The 9,527-nt window shown below is 36.9% G+C and overlaps 1 non-coding gene across 1 annotated transcript; it reads left to right on the plus strand.

Annotated features, from left to right (window-relative positions):
- The first annotated feature begins 1,973 nt into the window (after window positions 1-1,973).
- Window positions 1,974-2,047, plus strand: TRNAN-AUU (transfer RNA asparagine (anticodon AUU)). The gene has a single exon. It is a non-coding gene; the product is annotated as a tRNA-Asn (tRNA).
- Window positions 2,048-9,527: the final 7,480 nt, after the last annotated feature.

The following is a 9,527-nucleotide window of genomic DNA, read 5'->3' on the forward strand; positions in this document are numbered from 1 at the left end:
TGGCTGGCACACCCCTTTGAGAATTTGATGAAGAGATCGAGATCTATAGTTCCAAGGACATAGCCCCCATCTGTTGAATTCTCTTGGATTAACTAAATTAACCATCTTGTTGCTGTTTGGGTTGTTAGGTAAAAGAATGAATTGAAAATGGATTTATAAAAATCAATTATTATTTATTCAAAGGGCCACGCCCGTATACAGGGGAGAAGTAGCATTCTCTCGTCCTGTGTCAAATCATTTAACAACAACATACACGTATCAACAATGAGTTTTATATAATACACAGTTACACCCCTTTTGTATATTCCTCCCATATGATTTCATACCCCAGGAATACAATGTTAGGCAATAGAGTTATGCAATATTGGGACAATTGTCAAGAATACTAAAAAGATACTCGTGAGCTTCAACTGTGTCCATATTAGGAATTACATCTGGTCTCTATGAGCTTTTAGAAAGTGCGTATGTGGAAACAATACTTAGCCAACAAAGTTGTTTTTCTCTCAGGGTGTGTAAAAAGTTCAAGATGAATTTGCTATATCATCTAGCTAGAATCAAAATGGATTCTGTTATGCTTTCATATTATACTAGTGAATATGAGAACCCTTTGCTTATTGGATGTATACATAATATACGTACTATCCCGTAGTGCACACACATAACTGTTAGGCCTTCAGCAGGTTGCCTCTGTCACAGTATTCGACACATCTTATAAAACTCTCCAGATTATTGACTTTTTAAAGTTTTTCTAGGAAACGTTTTAGATGAATGCTTATTAGCCTTTGTCAGTATGCACTTTCGCAAAGTGTCTCTGTGGCGCAATCAGTTAGTGTGTACGGCTGTTAACTAAAAGGTTGGTGGTTCAATCCCACCCAGGGATGTAATTGATCTTGTTATCAGATTTTGGTGATCTTTAAGTAGACAAGTCAAAATTTCAAACCGCCTCTTATGGTGTAGGGTACCTGGCCTTCTCTGATGTAATCAGAGTTAGATTTGATTCATTGATTTTATAAAAACAGCTAGGAAGCACAATTTAGCAGTGGTTTGCAGAGAAAAAAAATATGCTGGCAGAAAAATCCAATTGAGTGATTAAACAGCTCTTCATTTTCTGGCTTTATTTTTATGCTAACAAATTTGTTCTCTGAAAAGTGTCCACAAAGCCAAGTCTCTGATTAACACCTTTGTAAGGATGGTTTTTCACCTATTACTAAATTATACTTGCTTCATTGGAAAGGCAGCAAGATGCATCCTCATTTCAATGTCTACTGAAATAATACAGGTTGACACCAGGAAACATTAACGCCACTGCATCCTTGCTGCTTTCTCATGTGGAAGTCTGTTTAATGTGAAAACAAGGTGATATCTAAGTAGCACACAGGTAAGGAATTCCGAAAATCTTTATTTAAGGGTGAAGATGTTTCTCACAAAATTGTTGCCCCAATGCATCATTGAAATTCAAGCTGGAAAGAAGATTTTAATATATCACTTGTACATTTTGTATTGCTCTTCTGGTGACAATGTAGTTTTTTTTTCAATTACCATTTTAATAACAGGGTAAAGAAAATTAAGTGGATTTTTGAAAGAAAACTATACTGTCAATATACTATTAAAACAAATTAAAATGGTAAAAGTTATTGTACTTTAAGTAAAAATAAAAGAGCAAAAATATCAATCCCAGTTTTGATTACTTAAATTAACAAAAAAAAATGCATATAGCAAAGGATAGTTTCAATCTGCCTACCTCTGGGTTATGGGTCCAGCATGCTTCCATTGCTGTACTCTGCTGCACATGTAAGTGCAAGAGATCCTGAAGCACTCACTCATCATGGGAAAGTACCAATGTGTTTATTCGTTGGTTGATGGAAGAAACATCTTACAAAAACTCTCCAGATTATTGATTTTTTAATGTTTTTCTAGGAAACGTTCTAGATTTATGCTTATTAGCCTTTGTCAGTATGCACTTTTTGCAAAGTGTCTCTGTGGCGCAATCGGTTAGTGTGTTCGGCTATTAACCGAAAGGTTGGTGGTTCAATCCCACCCAGGGATGTAATTAAACTTGTGATCAGATTTTGGTGATATTTAAGTAGACAAGTCAAAATTTCAAACCCCCTCTTATGGTGTAGGGTACATGGCCTTCTCTGATGTAATCAGAGTTAGATTTTATTCAGTTATTTTATAAAAAAAACAGCTAGGAAGCACAATTTAGCAGTGGGTTGCAGAGAAAAAAAAATATGCTGGCAGAAAAATCCAATCGAGTGATTAAACAGCTCTTCATTTTCTGGCTTTATTTTTATGCTAACAAATTTGTTCTCTGAAAAGTGTCCACAAAGCCAAGTCTCTGATTAACACCTTTGTAAGGATGGTTTTTCACCTATTACTAAATTAAACTTGCTTCATTGGAAAGGCAGCAAGATGCATCCTCATTTCAATGTCTACTGAAATAATACAAGTTGACACCAGGAAACATTAACGCCACTGCTTCCTTGCTGCTTTCTCATGTGGAAGTCTGTTTAATGTGAAAACAAGGTGATATCTAATTAGCACACAGGTAAGGAATTAAGAAAATCTTTATTTAAGGGTGAAGATGTTTCTCACAAATTTGTTGACCCAATGCATCATTGAAATTCAAGCTGGAAAGATGATTTTAATATATCACTTGTACATTTTATATTGCTCTTCTGATGACAATGTAGTTTGTTTTTGTCAATTACCATTTTAATAATAGGGTAAAGAAAATGAAGTGGATTTTTGAAAGAAAACAATACTGTCAATATACTATTAAAACAAATTAAAATGGTAAAAGTTATTGTACTTTAAGTAAAAATAAAAGAGCCAAAATATCAATCCCAGTTTTGGATTACTTTAATTAACAAAAAAAAATGCATATAGCAGAGGATAGTTTCAATCTGCCTACCTCTGGGTTATGGGCCCAGCATGCTTCCATTGCTGTACTCTGCTGCACATGTAAGTGCAAGAGATCCTGAAGCACTCACTCATCATGGGAAAGTACCAATGTGTTTCTTCGTTGGTTGATAGAAGAAACATCTTACAAAAACGCTCCAGATTATTGACTTTTTTAAGTTTTTCTAGGAAACGTTTTAGATGAATGCTTATTAGCCTTTGTCAGTATGGACTTTTGCAAAGTGTCTCTGTGGCGCAATCAGTTAGTATGTATGGCTATTAACCATAAGGTTGGTGGTTCAATCCCACCCAGGGACCTAATTGACCTTGTTATCAGATTTTGGTGATCTTTAAGTAGACAAGTCAAAATTTCAAACCCCCTGTAACGGTGTAGGGTACCTGGCCTTCTCTGATGTAATCAGAGTTAGATTTGATTCAGTGATTTTATAAAAACAGCTAGGAAGCACAATTTAGCAGTGGGTTGCAGAGAAAAAAAATATGCTGGCAGTAAAATCCAATTGAGTGATTAAACAGCTCTTCATTTTCTGGCTTTATTTTTATGCTAACAAATTTGTTCTCTGAAAAGTGTCCACAAAGCCAAGTCTCTGATTAACACCTTTGTAAGGATGGTTTTTCACCTATTACTAAATTAAACTTGCTTCATTGGAAAGGCAGCAAGATGCATCCTCATTTCAATGTCTACTGAAATAATACAAGTTGACACCAGGAAACATTAACGCCACTGCATCCTTGCTGCTTTCTCATGTGGAAGTCTGTTTAATATGAAAACAAGGTGATATCTAATTAGCACACAGGTAAGGAATTAAGAAAATCTTTATTTAAGGGTGAAGATGTTTCTCACAAAATCGTTGCCCCAATGCATCATTGAAATTCAAGCTGGAAATATGATTTTAATATATCACTTGTACATTTTGTATTGCTCTTCTGGTGACAATGTAGTTTGTTTTTGTCAATTACCATTTTAATAATAGGGTAAAGAAAATGAAGTGGATTTTTGAAAGAAAACAATACTGTCAATATACTATTAAAATAAATTAAAATGGTAAAAGTTGTTGTACTTTAAGTAAAAATAAAAGAGCCAAAATATCAATCCCAGTTTTGGATTACTTTAATTAACAAAAAAAAATGCATATAGCAGAAGATAGTTTCAATCTGCCTACCTCTGGGTTATGGGCCCAGCATGCTTCCATTGCTGTACTCTGCTGCACATGTAAGTGCAAGAGATCCTGAAGCACTCACTCATCATGGGAAAGTACCAATGTGTTTCTTCGTTGGTTGATGGAAGAAACATCTTACAAAAACTCTCCAGATTATTGACTTTTTAAAGTTTTTCTAGGAAACGTTTTAGATGAATGCTTATTAGCCTTTGTCAGTATGTACTTTTGCAAAGTGTCTCTGTGGCGCAATCAGTTAGTATGTACGGCTATTAACCAAAAGGTTGGTGGTTCAATCCCACCCAGGGACCTAATTGACCTTGTTATCAGATTTTGGTGATCTTTAAGTAGACAAGTCAAAATTTCAAACCCCCTGTTATGGTGTAGGGTACCTGGCCTTCTCTGATGTAATCAGAGTTAGATTTGATTCAGTGATTTTATAAAAACATCTAGGAAGCACAATTTAGCAGTGGGTTGCAGAGAAAAAGAAATATGCTGGCAAAAAAATCAAATTGCGTGATTAAACAGCTCTTCATTTTCTGGCTTTATTTTTATGCTAACAAATTTGTTCTCTGAAAAGTGTCCACAAAGCCAAGTCTCTGATTAACACCTTTGTAAGGATGGTTTTTCACCTATTACTAAATTAAACTTGCTTCATTGGAAAGGCAGCAAGATGCATCCTCATTTCAATGTCTACTGAAATAATACAAGTTGACACCAGGAAACATTAACGCCACTGCTTCCTTGCTGCTTTCTCATGTGGAAGTCTGTTTAATGTGAAAACAAGGTGATATCTAATTAGCACACAGGTAAGGAATTAAGAAAATCTTTATTTAAGGGTGAAGATGTTTCTCACAAATTTGTTGACCCAATGCATCATTGAAATTCAAGCTGGAAAGATGATTTTAATATATCACTTGTACATTTTATATTGCTCTTCTGATGACAATGTAGTTTGTTTTTGTCAATTACCATTTTAATAATAGGGTAAAGAAAATGAAGTGGATTTTTGAAAGAAAACAATACTGTCAATATACTATTAAAACAAATTAAAATGGTAAAAGTTATTGTACTTTAAGTAAAAATAAAAGAGCCAAAATATCAATCCCAGTTTTGGATTACTTTAATTAACAAAAAAAAATGCATATAGCAGAGGATAGTTTCAATCTGCCTACCTCTGGGTTATGGGCCCAGCATGCTTCCATTGCTGTACTCTGCTGCACATGTAAGTGCAAGAGATCCTGAAGCACTCACTCATCATGGGAAAGTACCAATGTGTTTCTTCGTTGGTTGATAGAAGAAACATCTTACAAAAACGCTCCAGATTATTGACTTTTTTAAGTTTTTCTAGGAAACGTTTTAGATGAATGCTTATTAGCCTTTGTCAGTATGGACTTTTGCAAAGTGTCTCTGTGGCGCAATCAGTTAGTATGTACGGCTATTAACCATAAGGTTGGTGGTTCAATCCCACCCAGGGACCTAATTGACCTTGTTATCAGATTTTGGTGATCTTTAAGTAGACAAGTCAAAATTTCAAACCCCCTGTTACGGTGTAGGGTACCTGGCCTTCTCTGATGTAATCAGAGTTAGATTTGATTCAGTGATTTTATAAAAACAGCTAGGAAGCACAATTTAGCAGTGGGTTGCAGAGAAAAAAAATATGCTGGCAGTAAAATCCAATTGAGTGATTAAACAGCTCTTCATTTTCTGGCTTTATTTTTATGCTAACAAATTTGTTCTCTGAAAAGTGTCCACAAAGCCAAGTCTCTGATTAACACCTTTGTAAGGATGGTTTTTCACCTATTACTAAATTAAACTTGCTTCATTGGAAAGGCAGCAAGATGCATCCTCATTTCAATGTCTACTGAAATAATACAAGTTGACACCAGGAAACATTAACGCCACTGCATCCTTGCTGCTTTCTCATGTGGAAGTCTGTTTAATATGAAAACAAGGTGATATCTAATTAGCACACAGGTAAGGAATTAAGAAAATCTTTATTTAAGGGTGAAGATGTTTCTCACAAAATCGTTGCCCCAATGCATCATTGAAATTCAAGCTGGAAATATGATTTTAATATATCACTTGTACATTTTGTATTGCTCTTCTGGTGACAATGTAGTTTGTTTTTGTCAATTACCATTTTAATAATAGGGTAAAGAAAATGAAGTGGATTTTTGAAAGAAAACAATACTGTCAATATACTATTAAAATAAATTAAAATGGTAAAAGTTGTTGTACTTTAAGTAAAAATAAAAGAGCCAAAATATCAATCCCAGTTTTGGATTACTTTAATTAACAAAAAAAAATGCATATAGCAGAAGATAGTTTCAATCTGCCTACCTCTGGGTTATGGGCCCAGCATGCTTCCATTGCTGTACTCTGCTGCACATGTAAGTGCAAGAGATCCTGAAGCACTCACTCATCATGGGAAAGTACCAATGTGTTTCTTCGTTGGTTGATGGAAGAAACATCTTACAAAAACTCTCCAGATTATTGACTTTTTAAAGTTTTTCTAGGAAACGTTTTAGATGAATGCTTATTAGCCTTTGTCAGTATGTACTTTTGCAAAGTGTCTCTGTGGCGCAATCAGTTAGTATGTACGGCTATTAACCAAAAGGTTGGTGGTTCAATCCCACCCAGGGACCTAATTGACCTTGTTATCAGATTTTGGTGATCTTTAAGTAGACAAGTCAAAATTTCAAACCCCCTGTTATGGTGTAGGGTACCTGGCCTTCTCTGATGTAATCAGAGTTAGATTTGATTCAGTGATTTTATAAAAACATCTAGGAAGCACAATTTAGCAGTGGGTTGCAGAGAAAAAGAAATATGCTGGCAAAAAAATCAAATTGCGTGATTAAACAGCTCTTCATTTTCTGGCTTTATTTTTATGCTAACAAATTTGTTCTCTGAAAAGTGTCCACAAAGCCAAGTCTCTGATTAACACCTTTGTAGGGATGGTTTTTCACCTATTACTAAATTAAACTTGCTTCATTGGAAAGGCAGCAAGATGTATCCTCATTTCAATGTCTACTGAAATAATACAGGTTGACACCAGGAAACATTAACGCCACTGCATCCTTGCTGCTTTCTCATGTGGAAGTCTGTTTAATGTTAAAACAAGGTGATATCTAATTAGCACACAGGTAAGGAATTAAGAAAATCTTTATTTAAGGGTGAAGATGTTTCTCACAAAATTGTTGACCCAATGCATCATTGAAATTCAAGCTGGAAAGATGATTTTAATATATCACTTGTACATTTTGTATTGCTCTTCTGGTGACAATGTAGTTTGTTTTTGTCAATTACCATTTTAATAATAGGGTAAAGAAAATGAAGTGGATTTTTGAAAGAAAACAATACTGTCAATATACTATTAAAACAAATTAAAATGGTAAAAGTTATTGTACTTTAAGTAAAAATAAAAGAGACAAAATATCAATCCCAGTTTTGGATTACTTTAATTAACAAAAAAAAATGCATATAGCAGAGGATAGTTTCAATCTGCCTACCTCTGGGTTATGGGCCCAGCATGCTTCCATTGCAGTACTCTGCTGCACATGTAAGTGCAAGAGATCCTGAAGCACTCACTCATCATGGGAAAGTACCAATGTGTTTCTTCGTTGGTTGATGGAAGAAACATCTTACAAAAACTCTCCAGATTATTGACTTTTTAAAGTTTTTCTAGGAAACGTTTTAGATGAATGCTTATTAGCCTTTGTCAGTATGGACTTTTGCAAAGTGTCTCTGTGGCGCAATCAGTTAGTATGTACGGCTATTAACCATAAGGTTGGTGGTTCAATCCCACCCAGGGACCTAATTGACCTTGTTATCAGATTTTGGTGATCTTTAAGTAGACAAGTCAAAATTTCAAACCCCCTGTTATGGTGTAGGGTACCTGGCCTTCTCTGATGTAATCAGAGTTAGATTTGATTCAGTGATTTTATAAAAACAGCTAGAAAGCACAATTTAGCAGTGGGTTGCAGAGAAAAAAAATATGCTGGCAGAAAAATCCAATTGAGTGATTAAACAGCTCTTCATTTTCTGGCTTTATTTTTATGCTAACAAATTTGTTCTCTGAAAAGTGTCCACAAAGCCAAGTCTCTGATTAACACCTTTGTAAGGATGGTTTTTCACCTATTACTAAATTAAACTTGCTTCATTGGAAAGGCAGCAAGATGCATCCTCATTTCAATGGTAAGTCAACCTTCTTGCCCTATGTTCCCTGTCAACGGATGAAGACGCATCATTATCTACCGCAGTCATTTTGGCCCAATAGATATGCAAGAAGTTTAGATTCCCCTTTCTTTGCAGGTAAAGGAAGGAAAAGGAAGAGGTCTGTAGCCTCTTCAAGATCGCAGGACCAGAGATTGTCCTCTGCTTCTGCCAAATCCACTGCATGACACTGGGGCTTTCTTGCAGGAGCCCACACCAGTGGGGGCACGTCTAAAACTCTTCAGTCAGTTCTGGATTCATTCGGACCTGGACTCGTGGGTTTTACAAATAGTGTCCCAAGGGTACAAACTGGGGTTTCAAGACGTTCCCCCTCACCGATTGTTCAAATTGGCCTTAGTCAGCAGGGAGAAGGTTTTTATTCAAGCCTCTTCGTGGTCCCGAAGCCGGACGGCTCAGTCAGACCAATCTTAAATCTGAAATCCCTCAATTTCTTCCTAAAGAAATTCAATTTCAAGATGGAATTTCTCAGGGCAGTGATCTCCAGTCCGGAGGACGGAGATTTCATGGTTTTGGTAGACATAAAGGATGCCTACTTACATGTTCCCATTTAGCCACTGCCTCAAGCTACCTAAGGTTTGCAATTCAGGATTGTCATTACCAATTTCAGACATTGCCGTTTGGTCTGTCCACGGCTCCGAGGATTTTCACCAGGGTGATGGCGGAAATTATGGTTCTCCTTCGCAAGCAAGAAGTCACAATTATCCCGTACTTGGATGATCTCCTGATAAAGGCGAGATCCAGGGACCAGTTGGTGCAAAACATTGCACTCTCCCTGACAGTTCTTCAACAACATGGTTGGCTCCTAAACTTGCCAAAATCGCAGTTGGTCCCAATGACGCGGTTGTTGTTTTTGGGAGTCATACTGTTAGGCGCCGGGGTCCGCTTGATGGTCTGCGCGGCCCGGCGCCTAGCAACTAGAGACGCCGTGCACGTACAGCCGCCGGCTCCCTAGCAACGCTAGACGCCGGGCGCGCTGAGCCGCACGGACCCTAGCAACGGGGACGCCACTGGCGGACCGCGTTCCCCGTTGCTAGGCTTTAGGAAATTAAGATATTCACCTGCTCTCTGGCCGTGCAGCAAGGCAGCTGCACGGCATTTATTCTAATCAGCCTTTAGCAGCTGATTGGAGGACTCCTTGTTAAATACACTCCCAGGGCTTCTCACAGACGCCGGTAATAGCTTCCTGCATGCTGCCTTTGTTTGCTGAGAGTCTGT

The sequence above is a fragment of the Pseudophryne corroboree genome, unplaced genomic scaffold (assembly GCF_028390025.1).
Source record: "Pseudophryne corroboree isolate aPseCor3 unplaced genomic scaffold, aPseCor3.hap2 scaffold_1184, whole genome shotgun sequence".
Classification (NCBI taxonomy): Eukaryota; Metazoa; Chordata; class Amphibia; order Anura; family Myobatrachidae; genus Pseudophryne; species Pseudophryne corroboree.